The sequence below is a fragment of the Erinaceus europaeus genome, chromosome 14, assembly GCF_950295315.1.
Source record: "Erinaceus europaeus chromosome 14, mEriEur2.1, whole genome shotgun sequence".
NCBI classification, from domain to species: domain Eukaryota; kingdom Metazoa; phylum Chordata; class Mammalia; order Eulipotyphla; family Erinaceidae; genus Erinaceus; species Erinaceus europaeus.
Window position 1 is genome coordinate 43183429 of NC_080175.1, and position 21920 is coordinate 43205348.

Sequence of the window (21920 nt, forward strand, 5' to 3'; positions counted from 1 at the left end):
CCAACAATAACAACAGCAGTAACAACAAAATGGGAAAAATGGCCACCGGGGCAGTGGATTTGTAGTGCAAGGCACCAAGCCCCGGTGATAACCCTGGAGACAAAAAAAAAAATTAAATTAAATTAAAAAGAAGAAGAAGAAATAAGGAGATAGGGAATCATCATTCAGGGTTTCTGGATTTCCAGTGATTTTAGAGGTGCTCTGCATTGAAATTTAGGTTTGCTGGCCAGAAGGCAGCTCAGTGAATTAAAGCCTTAGCCTCTCAGACGTGAAGTCCTCAGTTTGACGCCTGGCATTTCATGTGCCAGAGTGACAGAGTGATGCTCTGGTTCTCTCCCTCTGACCCCTCATCAATAAATAAATCTTTGAAAAATGAGTTTAGGCTTTGGAGTAAAGATAATAGGAGACTGACATTTGGCATCTTTTCTTGCATGTTGCTCCTTGCTTAGTGTCTTCACATGCATCTGTGCGCTAATGGGAGCCCATTTCCTTCGCTTCAGCAGTGTGTTACATTTTCCTTCTGGAACAGATGATAAGCTCTCCATCCTGGCTGCCATTTTCTGGGCCCCCTCAGCATGTTGGTCCCTCACCCTGCTGTGGCTCCCTTCCACGCCAGGCCCATCGGCTTCCCTCACATCTTGCGGGTGCAGCTTTCTGTGGTCTGTCAGAGTTTGTTTTTATTTTTAATGTAGTTTATGCGGTATTGTGGGTTGTGGTCTCGTGCATACTAAGGTGCACACTTTATGAGGGGGCTGAGCTATCTCTAAGCCCCTCATTTCAGATTTTAAATGAAGGCTCCTCCAACAAATAGAAAAGCCAGTTGTCTTTGGAATGCTGGCCACATTTCATTCTTAGTAGTTTTGTTCTGATCAGTTTTTGTCCTGGTGGGCAGATTCAGGAGATGTATGGCCAACTGAATCCTCTCCAGAGCCCACCTTCTGTCCCTGTAAGCCGCTCATATCTCAGCTCATGCCAGGCTTTCCTGTGCTTCCTGTCCCCGTGCCAGTTCCACCTCAGTGGTCCATGCACTCACTCACCTTTGTCTCTGTAACTGGGCCTTGTCCCTCCGTGCAGCCAGGCGACATTGTCTCCTTCTCCCTCCTTCTTCTCTGACTGTCACACTGTCAAGGTGGAGACATTTATTTTGTGTCCTGTGAAATTTTTATGCTTCTTACAGAAAATCCATAAGTTGTTTTCTCCACTCTGAAAGTGTTTTAGAGCCAGGGTCCTTTGCTGTAAGATTGTGGGAAAAGTCCTGACACATTTTCACTGAGAAAAACTTAGAATAGGGTTCTAATGGTTATGACTTTGCTGACAACCCAATAGAATAATTTTATTTCTAGAGACAGACCCCCTCTCCTCTCCTCTCAGGTTCTCTTTCTTATTTACTTATTCACCTGCTTCCAGGGTTATCGCTGGGGCTCAGTGCCAGAACTATGAATTCCCTGCTCCTGGAGGCTTTTTTTTTTATTATTATTAAGAGAGAAATTGAGAGAAGGGGAAGATAGAGGGGGAGAGAAAGATAGACACCTGCAGACCAGCTTCACCACTTGTGAAGCGACTCCCTGCAGGTGGGGAGCCAGGAGCTTGAACCAGGATCCTTGTGCCGGTCCTTGCGCTTCACACTATGTGCACTTAACAGGGTGCACTATCACCCGGCCACCTCAGGGTTTCTTTCTTTTTTCTTTTTTCTTTTTTTCCTCCAGTGTTATTGCTGGGATTTGGTGCCTGCACCACAAATCCACTGCTCCTGGCGGCCATTTTTTTCCATTTTGTTTTGTGGTTGTTGTTATTGTTGTTGTTTCCATTGGGTAGGACAGAGAGAAATTGGGAGGGGGCAAGACAGAGAAGGAGAGAGGAAGACAGACACCTGTAGTCCTGCTTCACCACTTGTGAAATGACCCCCCTGCAGGTAGGGAGCCTAGAGCTTGAACTGGAATCCTTATTCTGGTCCCTGTACTTTGTGCCATGTGCCACTTAACCCTGGTCTTTTTTTTTTCTTTTTTTATTGCTTTTTTTTTTGTTTTGTTTTCCATTTTATTGGACAGAGAGAAATTGAGAGGGACGGAGAGATAAAGAGGGAGAGAAAAATAGATACCTGCAGCACTGCTTCAACGTTCCTGAAGGTTCCCCTCTGCAGGTGGGGAGCAGGGGCTTGAACTTAGATCCTTGCACGGAGTAATGTATGTGCCACCACCTTACCCCCCTTATTTTTTTAATGCAAATCTTACAGCTTGCATACTGCTCTTGTGTGCTGTTGCTAGAAGCTCACCTCCCTTCATTTGTGTGTTTTCGATGTCCATCACTCGACAGCTTGTCATTGTGTTTGAGGCTTCCTTCTGTCCCCAACCCCTGGCCATACGGTGACTGTCAGGACTACTGTCCAGCCACCTTCCTGGAATGACCTCAGTGGCAGGGCACTGAAGAGGGAGGGCTTCGGGCTACATTTATGCCTGTCTTTGTGACCTGCATGTCCTTAAAGACCACCCTTGAGGGGGCCAGGCGGTAGCACAGTGGGTTAAGCGCACATGGTGCAAAGCGCAAGGACTGGTGTAAGGATCCCAGTTCAAGCTCCTGGCTCCCCACCTGCAGGGTTAGGGTTGGGGGAGGGGGTCACTTCATGGGCGGTGAAGCAGGTCTGCAGGTGTCTGTCGTTCTCTCTCCCTCATCTCTCCATTTCTCTCTGTCCTATGCAACAGCAACAGCAACAACAATGATAATAACAACAACAACGATAAACAACAAAGGCAACCAAAGGGGAAAAAAAGCCTCCAGGAGCAGTGGATTCATAGTGCAGGCACTGAGCCCCAGCAATAACCCTAGAGGCATTAAAAAAAAAGTTAGAAGTATAAATAATATTTTTTATATTTATTTATTCCCTTTTGTTGCCCTTGTTTTATTGTTGTAGTTATTATTATTGATGTCATTGTTGTTGGATAGGACCAAGAGAAAATGGAGAGAGGAGGGGAAAACGGGGAGAGAAAGATAGACACCTATAGACCTGCTTCACTGCTTGTGAAGCGACTCCCCTGCAGGTGAGGAGCCAGGGGCTCGAACCAGGATCCTTAATAACGGTCGGTCCTTGCTCTTTGTACCACCTATGCTTAACCCACTGTGCTACCGCCCGACACCCAGAAGTAAATAATATTTAAGGAGAAAAATATGAGGTTTTTTTATGGAAAAATAAACATTAATACAGGGTGATGTCTATGGGGAGAAAACAGGAAGCTTTGGGGTCACTGGTCATTTTCCTTTCTTCCCCTTAGTTTTAAATATGTGACACCAGCCAGTAAACTCACCCTTATTTGTGTGATAACACAAAGTAGTTAGTTTCCCAGGCCCAACCTTTTTTTGTTTTGTTTTGTTTTGTCTAATTGTTTAAACCAGAACATTTATTGTGCAACTGTTGGAATCCTCAAGATTGACTGGATGCTGCAGCTGCTGCCCTCTTGGGTTTGGGTGTCTTTCCTTCATGGAATCCATGCCTGAATCTGCGGGATACAATTTTCAAGTGCCGGATGCGACCGGTGCCGGTGGCATTTCACCTCTTAGCCTTGGCATTCCAGTTACACTTTATCTTGTGCTTGGCTGGGGAGCCACAGCAGCAGCACAGCGAGTGCATCTTGTGCCGCTTTTTTTGAATGATGACATCCCCTTCTTCATCTTGCTTCTGCCCTCCCAGGCCCAATCTTTTCATTCCTTTTTAGAGAGAGAGAAAGAGAGAAGAGACGGGGGCATCTCAGCACCTCTCATGGAGTCCTGCTAGTGCTCACATTCGGAGGGGCTCGAAGCCAGTTTCTAATCTGTGGCAAGGTGAACACTCTTCTGGGTGAACTATTTCTGACCTTACAGATTCTTGTTTTTATTTCATTGTAGTTTATTTTAAAAAGCATTTTAGGGGAGTTGGGTGGTAGCGCAGTGGGAAAAGTGTAAGGACCGGCCTAAGGATCCCGGTTCGAGCCCCTGGCTCCCCACCTGCAGGGGAGTTGCTTCACAGGTGGTGAAGCAGGTCTGCAGGTGTCTTTCTCTCCCCCTCTGTCTTCCCCTCCTCTCTCCATTTCTCTCTGTCCTATCCAACAACAGTGACATCAATAATAACTACAACAATAACTAAAACAATAAAACAACAAGGGTAACAAAAGGGAATAAATAGAGAAAGGGGAGGTAGGGAGAAAGAGACATCCCTGCAGCCTTGCTTCACAGCTCATGAAGCTTTTCCCCTGCAGGTAGGAAGCAGGGGCTTGAACCTGGATCCTTGACCATGTTAATGTGTGAATTCAGTGAGGCATGCCACCACCTGGCCCCTTTATAGATTTATTTCAATTAGGAGAGAGAACCAGTGTTCTCTAGCACATACAATACCAGGGATCAAACTCGGGACTTCATGCTTGAGAGTCCAGTGCTTTAGTTTTTTTTCTGTTTTTTTTTTTTTTTTTTTTTTTTTTTTATGGTGGTGCAGGACATCAGAGCCTTAAGCATTAAAGTAAGTATTTTTGCATGACCATTATGCTGTCTCCCCAGCCCTTTTGTTTTATTTATTTATTTATTTTTGCTTCCTGGGTTATCAGTGGGGCTCAATGCCTACACTATGACACTGCTCCATCTTGTTTCCATTGTTGTTATTACTATTGTTGTTGCTGGATAGGACAGAGAGAAATTGAGAGAGGAGGGGAAGACAGAGAGGGGGAGAGAAAGATAAGACACCTGCAGATCTGCTTCACCGCTTGTGAAGCGACTCCCCTGCAGGTGGGGAGCTGGGGGCTCGAACCGGGACCCTTACACCGGTCCTTGCACTTCACGCCTTCTGCACTTAACCCATTACGCTACTGCCCGACTCCTGGTCTGCAGATTTCTATCTTTCCCCTTCTCTCTCCATTTCTCTCTGTCCTATCCATCAACAGTGACATCAATAACAACAATAATAACCAAAAAAACGATAACAAAAGGGGGAAAATGACCTCCAGGAGCAGTGGATTCATAGTGCAGGCACCAAGCCCAGCAATAACCCTGGAGGCAAAAAATTATATATATATATATATATATATATATATATATATATATATATATATCCACTTAGCTCATAGTAGAGAGTTTAGTATGAGAGAGGGAGGGAGAGAGAGAACTGAGTGCATTTTTCAGGCACATGAAGGGGGGCCTCAGCCATAAAGCCCCACACTCCACCAGTTGAGATATATCCCTGACTCTGCTGTCTTCATATTTTTATATTTATTTTTTTCCCTTTTGTTGCCTTTGTTGTTTTTTATTGTTGTTGTAGTTATTGTTATTAATGTCTTTGTTGTTGGATAGGACAGAGAGAAGTGGAGAGAGAAGGGGAGAAAAAGGTAGACAACTGCAGATCTGCTTCACCGCTTGTGAAGCCACTCCCCTACAGGTGGGGACCCAGGGGCTTGAACCAGGATCTTTATGCCGGTCCCTGTGCTTCGCACCACCTGCACTTAACCCACTGCACTACCTCCCAACCCCCTGTCTTCATATTTTTAAATAGAAGGGTGGAATCATGGTATTTAGCACTAGGCCTTATAGCTTGTGTGGTTTCCTATATTCGCTTTTATATATCAAATGCTGTATAATACAGTACTTAGAACAAGAAAACCTTCCTTGTCAGATGTTGTCAGATGTGTTCTTCCAAAGTTGGCATATGATGGTCTCTGCCCACAAGTAAATTGAATCCAAAGTCTACTTCTTTTTTTTTTTTTTTTAATATTTATTTATCCCCTTCTGTTTCCCTTGTTTTTTATTGTTGTTATTAATATCATCATCGTTGGATAGGACAGAGAAATGGAGAGAGGAGGGGAAGACAGAGAGGGGGAGAGAAAGATAGACACCTGCAGACCTGCTTCACCACCTGTGAAGCGACTCTCCTGCAGGTGGGGAGGGAGGGGCTCGAACTGGGATCTTTATGCCGGTCCTTGCACTCTGCGCCACGTGCGCTTAACCGGCTGCGCTACCGCCCAACTCCCTCAAAGTCTACTTCTTTATAAACCTTTCGGGAGTTGGGCAGTAGCACAGTGGATTAAGCGCACGTGGCGCAAAGCTCAAGGACTGGCGTAAGGATCCCGGTTCAAGCCCCCAGCTCCTCACCTGCTGGGGAGTCGCTTCACAGGTGAAGTAGGTCTGCAGGTGTCTGTCTTTCTCTCTCTGTCTTCCCCTCCTCTCTCTATTTTTCTCTGTCCTATCCAACAATGACAACATCAATAACAACAACTACTACAACAATAAAAAATAAGGGCAACAAAAGGGAAAATAAATATAATAAAAACATTTTTTAAAAAAATAAATCTTACATGCCTGCTAAGGTTGTCACTACATGGATCAAGAGACATAGCACTTAAACACCTTTTTTTCATTTGAAAGCTTTACTCATTAATGGCGTGGGGACGGAGGAAGCCAGTGCATCACTCTGGCACCTGTGATTTGGGGGATTGAGCTCAGCACTTCATGCTTGATTATCTAACACTAGACTCTGCTCTGCCTCCCGGGCCACCCCTGAAAATGAAGATGGGGTGGGCAGAACCAGGGTCTCTTGTGTAATGTCAGTGTTCCCAGCCGCCTTTTATTCACATGGAGATAGAGGGAGGGCCCACAACACTGGCACATCCCTGTGGTACAAGGACTTGAACTGGGCATCCCGCAAGGCAAAGTGAGTCATTTGTCAGGTCCACCTGAAGAAGATCTGAAAGTTTACTAAAGAGCGGGAGTCAGGCGGTAGCACAGCAGGTTAAGCGCACATGGCGCAAAGCGTAGGGGATCGGTTAAGGATCCCGGTTCAAATCCCTGGCTCCCCACTTGCAGGGGAGTTGCTCCACAGGCGGTGAAGCAGGTCTGCAGGTGTCTATCTTTCCCCTTCTCTGTCTTCCCTCCTCTTCTCCATTTCTCTCTGTCCTATCTAACAACAACGACATCAATAACAACAACAATAACTACAACAATAAAAAACAAGGGCAACAAAAGGGAAAAATAAATCAATATTTAAAAAATTTAAAAAAAAAAAAATAAAGTTTACTAAAGAGCACAGGTCTGGAGCCAGATTTCGGCCCCTGAGCACAGAAGTTTCTGTGTGTCAGCTGTGCCCACTGTGAAGTCCCTGGCTGTGTGTGTAGTGGGGGCTTAATGGGTTGCACCTGCTCTCCAGGTGCTGTTGGCTCTGTGCAGCACGGTTCTCAAGGCCAGCTATCTCTGCAGGGTGCACAGGCTGAGATCAGCTTGCACAGAGAGCAGCTGTAGCCACCTCCTCAGGTCAGCACCAAGGCCCTGGGCACAGGCTGAACAAGTGGCAGAGCCCAGTAGGCAGGCCAGGAGAGCTGGGGCCCAGTGCCACAGCAGGAGACAGGAGGGCACACCCTGGCATCCTTCCTTGTTATCCAAGCCCCTGCATCTCTGACTCACTGGAGCTCTTGTTTTGTGTGTGTGTGTGTGTGTGTGTGTGTGTGTTCGAGATCTGCACTGCAGTGTGGGAGAGCCCTGATTCTCTTTCACAGCTCACATGAAGTTGCACTAAGGATTCACAAAGTAGATGGTCTCCCCCACTCTTTTATTTTTGGTAGAGTGATACAGAGAAAGTAGGAGAGACGCTGCAGCCCCACTCCACTGCCTATGAAGCGCCCCTCAAGGCACTGCCACGTGGTGGTGGGCGGTAGCTCAAACTCAGCTCCTTGCATATGGTGATGTGTACACTCTGCTAGGAGAGCTGCCTCCCAGTCCCCTCAGACCTCATTGTTTTTTTATCTTATCTCTTTTTAAAAAATATTTTTATTTATTATTTTTCAATGAAAGATAGACTGACCAGAGAGTACTTTTCAGCTCTAGTCTTTAGTGGTGCTGGTGGTTGAACCTGGGTGCTCAGAGCCTCAGGCATGAAAGTCCTTTTGCCAGAACCATTATACTGTCTCCCCCAGCAGTGACTGTTTTTCGGTATGTGAAATTCAAGTTCAAGCCAGGCCTCTGCTGCATTGAAGCAAGTTTTAGTGCTATAGTTGGTTGCTCTCTGCCTTTTTACCCTTATCTCTCTCTACTTGAAAAGTCATCATAGAGCAGTGAAGTCCCAGTGATAGCAAAAAAAAAAGATTCTTCCTTGAGACATAGAGTATATGCCTGTATCTTTATTTCTTTATTTTTTGTGCAAAATTAATCTTTAGTTTTAAGAAAGTGGCATATAGTAAGTAAGCCTACCCTGTCTGCAGTTCATTAACAAGTGCTGATCTGCAGAACCTAACTTCCTTTAAATAAATTTAGAGTTCCAAATGAAGAAGGTGCTGTGTCTGGCAGTGGCTGTTGGCCATGTGAAAATGACAGATGATGAGCTTGTGTACAACATCCACTTAGCTGTTAATTTCCTGGTGTCATTGCTCAAGAAGAATTGGCAGAAGTGCGGGCTTTATACATCAAGAGCACCATGGGCAAGCCCCAGCGTCTGTACTAAATGACAATTTAATAAAAGCCAGTACTGCCATTAAATAAATAAATAAATAAAATAAAAAATAAATAAATAAATTTAGAGGAAACCTGTCCTTGACTTAGGTTCCTTCTGTTGGAAATTGATGGCTCAAGAGGAAATTGCACATGGTGGGGTGTGAGGGAGTTAGCCCAACCCCTGGGTGAGGGGTGAGGGTGGTTGGCTAGAATGGGTTTCACAGCATCCTGACAGCCTTGTAGCTGTCCTGGACTCAGGAACATCTGGAGAGGGCAGGCACACATCTGGAGGATCTGTTAGGAGAGGACTTGTGCTGCTCATTTTCTTAGAATGACAACTTTGCAGGTTCTATAAGAATTATTACAAATTTTCTTTTAATTGCCACCAGGGTTATCACTAGCACTTGGTGTTGGCACTATGAAGCTACCACTGCCAGCAGCCATTTTTTCTTTCCTTCCTTCCTTTTTATTTTTACTTTCTCTTTTTATTTGATAGAGAAAGAAAATGGGGAGGGAGAGAGAGAGAGAGAGAGAGAGAGAGAGAGCTGTAACCCCTGTAGGTAGGGAGCGAGGTCTTGAACCTCAGTCCTTATGCATAGTAACGTGTGCACTCAAGTTGGCGTGCCACTGCCCAACCCCCTACAAAAATTGTTTTTTGTTCAAACTTAGAGAAGATGATTTAAAAAAAAAAAAAAAGGTCATGGGGGTACTGGATAGCTCACCAGGGGAGTTGGGTGGTGGTGCACTGGGTTAAGTGCACAAAGCACAAGGACCTGTCAAGGATCCTGGTTCAAGCCCCTGGCTCCCCTGCCTGCAGAAGGGGGGGAGGAGTCACTTCACAAGCAATGAAGCAGTTCTGCAGGTGTCTTATCTTTCTTTTCTCCTCTCTAGCTCCCCCCTCCCTTCTCAATTTCTCTCTCTCCTGTCCGTTAAAAAACGGGGGGGGGGGGTCAGGAGCAGTGGGTTCGTAGTGCAGGCACAGAGCCCCAGTGATAAACGCTGGAGGCAAAAAAAAAAAAAAAAAGATAGCTCACCAGGTGGGAAGTATCATCACACTGGGACAAACTTCAGTGCTGTATGTCTCCTTCGATTTCAAGTGAAACAATTGGTCTAGCAGCAGCGAAGTCAGGTGGGGCTTAAGGTCGCTCTCCAGGTAGAACCTGTGTCTTAGCATTCATGAGGTCCTGGGTTTGAGTCTTGGCACTACATGGAAACACCACCAACACGGAGGGAAGCTCTGTTAGTGGAGTGGTGCTGTGTCTCTTCCCCAACTCACTTTATCAGAAATAAAAAAGAATGTTAAAGTGGAGGAGTAGCCGTGTCCTATTGGCTCTGGGTCTGATATCACATTAAAAATAAATAAGCCGGGAGCTGGGCAGTAGTGCAGCAGATTAAGCACACGTGACACAAAGCGCAAGGACTGGCGTAAGGATCCAGGTTCGAGCCCAGCTCCGCACCTGCAGGGGAGTCGCTTCACAGACGGTGAAGCAGATCTGCAGGTGTCTATCTTTCTCTCCCCCTCTCTGGCTTCCCCTGCTCTCTCCATTTCTCTCTGTCCTATCCAACAATAACAACATCAGTGACAACTACAACCGAGAATAAATAAAATTTTAAAAAATTTTAATAAATAAATAAGCCAGTCAGAGAGGTTGTTCAGCAGGTGATCTGCAGGACTTGCATGCATGATGGATGCTCCAGGATTAATCCCTAGTGCCACAATCCTGTAGTGGTGCTTTGCTCTCCTCTCTTCCAAATTTTTTTTTTTTTTGTAAAGGGAGGGAATAAAGCAGCACACTTTCCAAGTGAGCTATTAAACTGGCCCTGAGAATTTTTTCTAAGAAGAATTTATTTATTCATGAGAAAGACAGGCGGAAAGAACCAGATGTTACTCTGGTACATGTGCTGCCGAGGATCGAACTCAAGACCTCATGGTTGAGAGTCCAATGCTTTATCCACTACGCCACCTCCTGGACCACCCTGAGAATTTTATTTTATTTTAATATTTATTTATTTTCCCTTTTGTTGCCCTTGTTTTTTTATTGTTGTAGTTGTTGTTATTGGTATCGTTGTTGGATAGGACAGAGAGAAATGGAGAGAGGAGAGAAAGAGACACCTGCAGACCTGCTTCACCGCCTGTGAAGTGACTCCCCTGCAGGTGGAGAGCTGGGGGCTTGAACCAGGATCCTTATGTCATCTTTTTGATATTTTATCCATTCGTTTATTTACTGGATAGAGACAGAAATTGAGAGGGAAGGGGGGAAGACAGAGAAGGATACACACACACACACACTCACACCCACCCTCTGCGGCCCTGGCTTGAACCTGGGTCCTTGTGCAATATAATATGTTTAACAAGGTGTGCCACTACCCTGCCCCCATATATGTTTTTTCTTCTTTTTTTTTTTTTTTTTTTTTGCCTCTAGGGTTACTGCTGGGGTTTGGTGCTTACACTATGAATATACTTCTCCTGGAGGCCATTTTTTCCATTTTGTTGCCCTTGTTGTTGTCCTTATTGTAGTTGTTATTTGTTGAATAGGACACAGAGAAATGGAGAGAGGAGGGGAAGACGGGGAGAGAAAGATAGACACCTGCAGGCCTGCTTCACCGATTGCAAAGCGACCCTGCAGGTGGGGAGCCAGGGGCTCAAACTGGGATCCTTAAGCCAGGACTTGCATTTTGCACTATATGCGCTTAACCCACTGTGCTAATGCCCGGCCCCCTTTTTTCTTCATTTTGTTCACCACTCCCATCAGGTGTGTGTGTGTGTGTGTGTGTGTGTGTGTGTGTGTGTGTGTGTGTGTGTGTGTACGTATGTATTAAATTAAGCAATGATATAGAATTAGGTAAGCAAATAGTATGAAACACAGAAAGAGCCTTTGACCTCAGGTCCCTAATCTTTCAGAAGCAGCCAACGACAATAGCTGATACTTGCTTCCCACGGACGTTCTCCTGACCCCTTTTTAAAAAGTGCTTCTTTCCTCCTTTCTTGGGTTTGGGAAGTAGAAGAATCAGAGGATGCTGGGAGACCGTGCCCCCTCCTCACACACGCAGGCCTGTGGCACAGGGCATGCCTTGGCGGTCCCTGCTTCAGCCTGTGAGGGCTTAGCACATCTTCCTTCCCCTAGGGCTCGGTGCCTGCACTGCGAGTACACTGCTGCTGAAGGCTGTTTTTTTCCTTTTTGTTGCCCTTGTTTATTATTATTGTTCCTATTGCTGCATAGAACAGAGAGAAATCGAGAAAGGAGGGGAAAAAGACACCTGTAGACCTGCTTCACTACCTGTGAAGCAATCCCCCTGCAGGTGGGGAGCCAGGGGCTTGAACCAGATTCTTTTTTTTTTCCTTTTGTTGCCTTTGTTGTTTTTCATTGTTGTTGTAGTTATTATTGTTGTTATTGATGTCGTTGTTGTTAGATAGGACAGAGAGAAATGTAGAGAGATGGGGAAGACAGTGAGGGAGAGAGAAATAGACACCTGCAGACTTGCTTCACAGCTTGTGAAGCAACTTACCTGCAGGTGGGGAGCCGAGGGCTCGAACCGGGATCCTTAGGCCGGTCCTTGTGCTTTGCGCCTCGTGCGCTTAACCTGCTGTGCTACCACCCGACTCCCTTGAAACAGATTCTTATGCCAGTCCTTGTACTTTGGTCCTGTGCACTTAACCTGCTGCGTGACCACCCAGCTTCTGCCTTCCCACATCTATCCACAGACCCATCTTGGTTTTCATTTTGACTCCCTCCTGGTCCCTGTCTTTGCTGGCTGGTGAGACTGTTTTTCCACTAGCTTTTTTTTTTTTTCTAGATGCTCTTTGTTCTCTAATTTCTCAAGTCTGTGGAGAACTCAGCTGATTACAGCAGGATTACAGATGGTGAGACAGTGCTCCTGTTCTGACACAGAGGCCCCACACGGCGCAGTTCTGCCCCACACGGCGCAGTTCTGCTCTCCTGGGGGAAGTAGCTGCACAGCTGAGTTTCTGATCTCTGGCTTTGAAAGACATGTTTTATTTTCTGTTATTTGAGCTTATTTGATGGTGCAGAGAATTGAATTGGACCTCCAATGCCAATACTTTTTTTATTTTTTTCCTTTCTACACAGGACAGATAAATTGATGGGGAAGGAGAGGTAGGGAGAGAGAAAGATAGATACCTGCAGACCCAGTTCATAAAGCATTCTCCCTGCTGGTGGGGGCCAGGGGCTTGAACCCAGTTACTTGTGCATGGTGATATGTGCACTTAACCAAGTGCTCCATCCATGTTTTATTAAATAGCTTTAGGTTTGAATATAGTCGCTGGAAATTCATTGCAATAAAGAAAAATAATTTTAGAATTTTGAGAATCAATGAGCAGTACCTATTAAGAAGCAGTAAACTAGGGCTGGGAAGACAGCATAAAGATTCTGCAAAAGACTTTAATGCCTGAGGTTTTGAGGTTACAAGTTCAATCCCCAGCACCACCATCAGCCAGAGCTGAGCAATGCTCTGGGGACGCACATCTGTGCTTGCTCTCTCTCCCCTCCCTCCATATCTCTCTAATTCAAATAAAATAAAAAATTTTTTTAAAGTAGTAAACCGGGGATTGGGCAATAGCATAGCAGATTAAGCACATATGGCACGAAGCTCAAGGACCAGCATAAAGATCCCAGTTCAAGCCCCCAGCTCCCCAACTATAGAGGTGTCACTTCACAGGTGGTGAAGCTGGTGCAGGTGTCTGTCTTTCTGTCCCCCTCTCTGTCTTCCCCTCCTCTCTCCATTTCTCTCTGTCCTATCTTAACAGCAACAACAGGGGCAACAAAATGAGAAAAATGGCTGCCAGAAGCAGTGGATTTGTAGTGCAGGCACCGAGCCCCAGCGATAACCCTTGAGGCTAAATAAATAAATGATATTTTTAAAAAAGCAGTAAACCGGGAGTCCAGCAGTAGTGCAACAGGTAAAGTACAGCAAAGCACAAGGACTGGCATAAGGATCCCAGTTCCAGCCCCCGGCTCCCCACCTGCAGGGGAGTCCCTTCACAAGCAGTGAGCCAGGTCTCTCCCCCTCTCTGTCTTCCCCTCCTCTCTCCATTTCTCTCTGTCCTATCCAACAATGACGACATCAATAACAATAATAATAACTACAACAATAAAAAACAACAAGGGCAACAAAATGGAATAAATAAATATTTTAAAAAAAAAGGAGTCAGGTGGTAGCGCAGCAGGTTAAGCACAGGTGGCTCAAAGCACAAGGACTGGCATATGGATCCCGGTTCGAGCCCCCGGCTCCCCACCTGCAGGGAGTCCCTTCACAAGCGGTGAAGCAGGTATGCCCGTGTCTCTCTCCCCCTCTCTGTCTTCCCCTCCTCTCTCCATTTCTCTCTGTCCTATCCAACAACGATGATACCAATAACAACAACAATAATAACTACAACAATGAAAACAAGGGCAATAAAAGGGAATAAATAAATGAATTAATTAAAAAAAAAACAGTAAACCAAAGCATTAGTTAGTTTAACCTCATTCAATTTAAGAGATTTAAGCCTTAATCCCCACCTACAGGGGAGGAGCTTCACAAATGGTGAAGCAGTGTTACAGGTGTCTTTCCTTCTCTCTGGATCTCCTCTCTTTTTTTTTTTTTTAATTTTTAATTTTTATTTTATTTATTTATTCCCTTTTGTTGCCCTTTTTTTTTATTGTTGTAGTTATTATTGTTGTTGTCGTTGTTGGATAGGACAGAGAGAAATGGAGAGAGGAGGGGAAGACAGAGAGGAGGAGAGAAAGATAGACACCTGCAGACCTGCTTCACCGCTTGTGAAGCGACTCCCCTGCAGGTGGGGAGCCGGGGTTCGAACCGGGATCCTTATGCCGATCCTTGTGCCTTGCGCCACCTGCGCTTAACCCGCTGTGCTACAGCCCGACTCCCATCTCCTCTCTTTTTTAAAGTCTTATTTATTTAGCTAGTTGGTTATTATTATGTAGAGACAGAGATTGAGAGGGAAACACCTGAACCTCTACTCATGAAGCTTTTTCTTTGTAGGTGGGGGCTAAGGGTGCATTTAACCAGTGCACCACCACCTGGCCTCCTCATTATATATATGGTGCTAGACAGTGGCACAACCAGTTAAACATACATATTACATTTGCAAAGACCTGAGTTTAAGCCCCCAGCCCCCACCTGCAGGAGGATAGTTTCACAAGTGGTGAAACAGTGCTGCAGGTGTTTCTCTGTTTCTTTTTACCACTGTTTCCCTTACCTCTCAGTGTGCCCCCCCTCTCAAATTATTTATTATTGGATAGAGACAGAGAGAAATTGAGGGGAGGCAGATAGAGCAGCCTTTGTGAAATTGCAGGTGGGCACTGGGGACTTGAACCTGTGTCTTGTCTTTGTGCACTGTAATGTGTGAGCTTAACCAGGTACGCTACTGCCTGCCCCCAGCCCCGTCAGATAAATATGAAGTTAGAGACGGGAAATGGCCAATTTGGTTATCAGGTAATTGTTGACTTTTCTGGGGCCAGATCTGAGAGGAGGGCGTATTGCTGTCATGGTACAGTAGCCTCTGCTGTATCTGGCGTGGTCACTGGTTTAAGCAGTCATGGTGAATTGTGATTAAATTAAAATGCTAAGGCTCCACGGGGAGTTCTCTTCAGTTACATCAAGTAGCTGACTGCCTCTAGATGTCTTAGACATCATCTGTTTTTTTTTGATAGAGAAGACAGGAAAGTATTAATTATTGATACTTTTCTGTGGGCAGGATCTGGAAGCTATTTCCTCTGTTGTTGAGTGACAGAATGCAAAATAACTTGGCAGATTTGTGTTTTCTAGAACACTACCTAAGAAGGCCTGACTGTGGTACACCTGGTAGAATACATATATTACAGTGTAGGATCCAGATTCAAGCCCCTCACCCCCACCTGTAGGGGGAAAGCTTCATGAGCAATGAAACTGAACATCAGGTATCTCTCTCTCTTCCTCTCTTATCTCTCCCTTCCCTCTCAATTTCTCTGTCTCCAAAATAAATAAAATAAAACACTATATGAGGATCAAAAACTGTTTAGACAACAAGGGCAATAAAAGGGAATAAATAAAATAAATATTTTAAAAAATTGTTTAGAGATAAAAAAATGTTCAGAAATTAGTTAAGCTTGTGTAATATTAAGCTACTTCTTTTGGAAGTAAATGTGCAGAATATTCAGTAATGAGAAAGTTGGTAATCAAGAGTTAGCCAGAATGTGTTCCTTCACCTAGTCAATAAAAAAGGCTCATATGGGGGCCCACCAGTGGCATACTGGATTAAGCACACATAGTATGAAGTGCAAGGACTGGCACAAGGATCCCGGTTTGAGCCCCTGGCTCCCCATCTGCAGGGGGGTTGCTTCTTTGTAAGTAGTGAAGCAGGTCTGCAAGTGTCTCTTTCTCTCCCCCTCTCTGTCTTCCCATCCTCTCTCAATTTCTCTCTATTCTATCCAATAACAACAAAAATGGGAAAAAATGGCTACCAGGAGCAGTGAATTTGTAGTGCAGGCACCGAGCCCCAGTGATAATCCTGGAGGCAAAAAAAAGGCTCACATAATGTCACTACGAAGTGTTACTTCAGTTAAAGAAATAAGGGAATGAAGAGATAGTTGACCTGGTAGAGGACACACCTTCCTTGAGGCTTCCTGAGTTCAAGCCTCAGCACTACATGGGAGCTGTAGACAGCACTGGAGGTAGTGGGACAGTGTCTATCCTCTCTGTGTCTCCTCCTCTCACTCAGTAAAAGAGATTAGGAATGGAGGGATTGGCTGGGGAGGCCGCTTGGCTTGGCATCACCTGTGCACAAGGTCCTGAGTTCATTCCCTAGTATTAAAACCCTGTAAATAGTAACAAAAAAAGGCCTGTTGCTTCCTTAGTGTCATTTGGCTCTTGCTAGCCAAGCCTGGCTGTCCACAGGGGGAAGTGGCCTGTTCTGGCTCACGTCTCTGGAAGCTTCCAATCCTCCCATCAGATTCAAAAACCACAGTCTCTTAGATGGTACTGAGATTTTTATTTTTCCTTTCATTTCTCCGATTTATTTATTTGCCACAAGGTTTTTGCTGGGGCTTGGTGGCTTCTCAACAAATCTCCCACTCTTGGTGGCTTTTTTAAAAATATGTATTTACTGTCCCTTTTGTTGCCCTTTTTTTATTGTTATAGTTATTATTGTTATTCTTGATGTCGTTGTTGTTGGATAGGACAGAGAAATGGAGAGAGGAGAGGAAGACAGAGGGGGAGAGAAAGACACCTGCAGACCTGCTTCACCACTTGTGAAGTGACTCCCCTGCAGGTTGGGAGCTGGGGGCTTGAAGTGGGGTGCTTAACCCGCTGTGCTACCGCCCGACTCCCACCTTTTTTTATTTTAAGACAGAGATTGAGAGGGAATGAGAAATAGAGACACCTGCAGCACTGCTTTACTGCTTGTGAAGCTTCCCTCCTACAGATGGGGCCTAGAGCCTTGAACTCAGGTTCTTGCACATGGTGTGATATGTATACTCAACCGGGTGCATGACCCAGCCTTAATGTGGTGTATTTTATGCTTTGGAAGCTCACAGTCTTTCCTTAGGCTTGGGGCTGTGGCCGTCTGCCTGGTGTACTCAGACCCTGCTTCTCCCTCCCCCTGTGATATCGTTGCCATAGTTCCTGCCTTGGGTGGGGTGGGGAGCCTGGCCCTTTGGAGAGGGACCTGTCCTGGCTTCCCATGACCCATCAATCCCATCTCCTCCCCCATGAGTATTTGGTCACTTTGCATTTCATGTTGTAGTCACTGTGGAGAAAGTGCCCCCCACTGCCCCCTCAGGAGTACAGTTTGATTTAATTGTCTGTAACACACATGAGTGAAACCACCTGGTTATTGAGAAAAGATTTTGAGCCCAGAATGTTTTTATAACTTTCAGGTTAAATTCGACTGAACCCCTCCTTTAGCCGCATGTTCATCATGCTTCCCTCTTTCCTTCCTCATTTTGTGGAAGCAGCTTTTTACATAATTATTTCCAGTAGGATACAGGAACAGTAGTTTCCCCAAACTCTTGTGCTTATATCTTTTTGTATATATATATATATATATATATATATATATATATATATATATTTATTTATTTCCTTTTGTTGCACTTGTTGTTTTAACATTGTTGTTGTTATTGATGTCATCATTGTTGGATAGGACAGAGAGAAATGGAGAGGGGGGAGAGAAAGACGGACACCTGCAGACCTGCTTCACCGCCTGTGAAGTGACTCCCCTACAGGTGGGGAGCCGGGGGCTGGAACCGGGATCCTTATGCCGGTCCTTGGGCTTTGTACCACCTGCATTTAACCCACGGCACTACCTCCCGGCTCCCTCTTGTACTTATATCTTACGTGCATTTGTTTAGATCACATATTTATTTTTATTTGATCATAAAGACGTCTGGTTGTGAATAGAACTCTGGTGGGGGGGTTGACTCAGTAGTAGACAAAGCATTTATGGGGCTGGGTGGTGGTGCACCTGATTGCATGTATATGTTACAGTGTGCAAGGACCTGGGTTCAAGCCCCCAGTTCCCATCTACATGAAGAAAGCTTTGCAAGTGGTGAAGCAGGTGCTGCAGGTGTCTCTCTCTCTCTCTCCCCCTTCCTTCTCGATTCCTGGCTGTCTCTATCCAATAAATAAAGATAATTTAAAAAAAAATTTTTAAAGGGAGTCGGGAGCACAAGGAATGGTTTAAGGATCCCGGTTCGAGTCCCCGGCTCCCCACCTGCAGGGGAGTTGCTTCACAGGCGGTGAAGCAGGTCTGCAGGTGTCTTATCTTTCTCTCCTCCTCTCTGTCTTCCCCTCCTCTCTCCATTTCTCTCTGTTCTACCCAACAACAACAATAATAACTACAACAAAACAACAAGGGCAACAAACGGGAATATATAAATATTTTAAAAGCCCTAAAAATGTTTTAAAAAAGAGAGAAAGCGGGCCAGGGGTAGATAGCATAATGGTTATGCAAACTGACTCTCATGGCTGAGGGTCCAAAGTCCCAGGTTCAATCCCCTGCACCACCATAAGCCAGAGCTGAGCAGTGCTCTGGTAATTCAAACAAAAAGAGAGAGTGAAAGCGGTTACTCAGGTGAAACCTGGATTCAGTTCCTAGCACCGGAGAAGGTGGAGTGGTCCTCGGGGGTGTGTGTGTCATAAAAAGTCAAATTTGACCTAAAAGTTATAAAAACATCTGGGCTCAAAATCTTCTCTCAACAACAACCAGATGGTTTCACTCACGTGGCGTATAGATAACTAAAGCAAATGAGCTTAAAAAAGGAACTAAACTGTTTCTTATACTTTATGAAAGCTATGGTGATTATCCTGAGTTGTATATAGTATGCAAATGTGAGACTATACCCCTGAAATAATTTTATAAACCACTGCTAAATCATTAATTTAAAATGATGAGGTGTCATGGGTAGATAGCATAATGGTTATGCAAAGAGACTCTCATACCTGAGGCTCCAAAGTCCCAGGTTCAATCCCCTACACCACCATCTGGTTAATTTAAAAAAATAAAAATAAAAAGATGGGGAACAGTGGTGCATCTGATTGAGTGCACGCATTATAGTGCACAAGGACCCGAGTTCAAGCCCCTGGCCCCCACCTGCAAGAGGAAACTTTACAAGTGGGGAAGCAGGCCTGCAGGTGCCTCTCTCCCTCTTCTCTCCGTCACTGCTTCCCACCCCTTCCCTCTGTTTCTCTGTCTCTATCCAAATAAATAAAAAAATATTTAATACAAAAGTAAAAAAGAGGGGGGATAGGTAGTGGCTCATCCACAGTATCCTGATCCCCACCTGCAACGGGAAAGCTTCATGAGCTGTGTAGCAGTGCTGTAGGTGTCTCTCTGTCTCTTTCCCTTTACCAGAAAAAAATGGCTGCTAGGAAAGGTGGAGTCATGAAGACACTAAGCCCCAGTGATAACCCCAATGGCACAGGGAAATAAGGGAAGACGTGGAGGTGGGCTGGCACAGTAACTTATCTGGGAGACAGCTGCTTTACTATGGGCACAGCCCAGATCCACATCTCTGGTACACCATGTGAGAGCACTCTGGCACTGGGGGAAACTGTCAGTATTGTGGCTTTATTTCATTTTTCAGCAGAGCACTGCTCAGCTCTGACATATGGTGGAGCTGGAGATTGAATCTGGGACCTCAGAGTCTCGGGCATGAATCTTTTCTATATACATTATGAGACCTCCCATGCCCTCCCCTTATCTTGTTATTTAAGATTTAGTTACCTATTAATGAGCAGAAGAGAGAAAAATGGAGCAACATTCTGGTACATAAGATGTCCGGGATCAAACTTGGAACCTTGTGCTTGAAAGACCAAGGTTTTATCCACTATGCGCTTTTTCTTTCTTCCTATCTGAAAAAGTTGGCTCAGCAGTGAAGCCCCAACTATCACAAAAGGAAAGAAAAGAAAAGGAAGGAAGAGGGCTTCACTGCTTATTATTTAGAGCTTTCTTGGGGGGTGTCATCCAGGTATGGCTCTGCCAGTCTCTGAGCTCTTATGTTTGCTTTCAGGTCAGCTTAGTTTTGATTACAGTTGGCTGTTTTTCCTCAGTCGACTGATTGCTGCTGGACAGATGTTCTGTTTTTCTATGTTGGTTTTCCTCAGGTCCTTGCTGAGCTGTGTTCTCTGCACCTCACCCTCAGCTGTGTCATCTTGTTGCTCTCCCCATCTGCAGAGGTTCAGACTGAAAGCTGAGAGGTAGCTCACTGGGGAGGGCACCTGCTTTGCCATGTAGGAGGCTCGTGTGGGTGTGCCTGGGCTCTGGGGGAAGCTCTGGTGCTGTGATGTCTGTCCCTTTGTCTCTCTTTCTGTCTGAATGGAAAATCAGCCTGGGAATGAAGTCAGGCCTGTGTGAGACCTGCTCCACACAGAAACCACTGCATGGGTCCCAGCTTATGCTGATGGGGCTGGGGCTTCTGCTTCTTCCTTCTCAGGAAGACCCAGTCCCTTGCCAGTCCTTCCAAAAGTGATCAGTGTCTGTGCCCTTGGGTTTAAGGACTGTGGCTGTATCCAGCAGGAAGTAGCTCCAGGAGAGGCAGCTCTGCCCTCCCCACCTCACCTCTCCCCCTATACTCATTAGAGAAGGAGGCTGAGAATGGGGAGGCAGCATATTGGTTATGTGGAAGGTTTTCTTGTCTGAGGCTCTGAGGTCCCAGGTTCAATCCCCAGCACCACCCTAAGCCAGAGCTCAGTGGTACTCTGGTAAAAGAAAGGGGAGGGGCCGGGAGGTGTCACACCTGGTTGAGCGCACATATTATAGTGGACAAGGACCCGTGTTTGAGCCCCCAGTCCCCACAGGCAGGGGAAAACCTTTGCAAATGGTGAAGCAGATCTGCAGGTGTCTCTCTTTCTCTCTCCCTCTCTAGCTTCCCTCCTCTCAATTTCTGATTATCTCTACCCAATAAATAAATAAAGGTAATAAAAAAAAATTTAAAGAAAGGGGGAGAGGAGAGGAGGGGAAGGGAAGGAAAGAAAAGAAGAGGGAATCCAGAGGAAGCACACCCAGTAGAGTGTTCATGTTACCATGTGCAAGGACCCTGGTTTGAGCCAATCTTTTTGACAATCTTAGAGATATATATTTTGAGGTGGGTAGATAGCATAATGGTTATGTAAAGAGATTCTCATGCCTGAGGCTCTGAAGTCCCAGGTTCAGTCCCCTGCACCACCATCAGCCAGAGCTGAGCAGTGCTCTGGTTAAAAAAAAAGGGGGGGGGTCGGGCGGTAGAGCAGCAGGTTAAGCACACGTGGTGCAAAGCACAGGGACCAGTTAGACTCCCAGTTCGAGCCCCCAGCTCCCCACCTGCAGAGGAGTCGCTTCACAGGCAGTGAAGCAGGTCTGCAGGTGTCTCTCTGTCTCTCTTCCTCTCTATCTCCCCCTTCTCTCTCAATTTCTCTCTGTCTCTACCCAATAACCAATAAATAATAAAAAAAAATTTTCAAAACAATATAAAAGCGGGGGAGGGAGTCCAGTGGTAGCGCAACAGGTTAAGCGTGCATGGCACAAAGCGCAAGGACTGGCATAAGGATCCCGGTTCAAGCCCCCAGCTCCCCACCTGCAAGGGGGTTGCTTCACAGGTGGTGAAGCAGTTCTGTAGGTGTCTATCTTTGTCTCGCCCTCTCTGTCTTCCTCTCCTCTCTCCATTTCTCTCTGTCCTAACAACGACAACAATAATAACTACAATAACAATAAAAAATAAGGGAAACAAAAGGGAAAATAAGTAAATACAAATAAATAAGTAAATAGGGGAGGACTTCATAAGCAGCAATGCTCTCCTCCCAAAAAAAAGAAGAGAAAAAGAAATTAAAAATTCAATTTGCAGAACCTAGCCCAGAACTTGAGGAAGCTTCAGTGTTGTGGTCTCGGTCTCTCTCTCTCTTTCTTTCTCTTTCTCAAATGTTGACTTGGAGTGGTGAAGCCCCATTGACCACCCACCAAAAAAATAAATAAATCCTGCTGGGATTACGATTAATTTTTTAAATTTTTTCATTATCTT

The 21920-nt window shown here is 45.4% G+C and overlaps 1 protein-coding gene and 1 pseudogene across 2 annotated transcripts in view; one reads left to right on the plus strand and one right to left on the minus strand.

The window, feature by feature from the left end:
• Positions 1 to 21920, plus strand: part of DNAJC5 (DnaJ heat shock protein family (Hsp40) member C5) — a 68092-nt gene that overhangs the window by 32554 nt on the left and 13618 nt on the right. The gene's annotated exons all lie outside the window — the stretch shown is intronic.
• Positions 3411 to 3663, minus strand: LOC132532659 (large ribosomal subunit protein eL37-like; annotated as a pseudogene).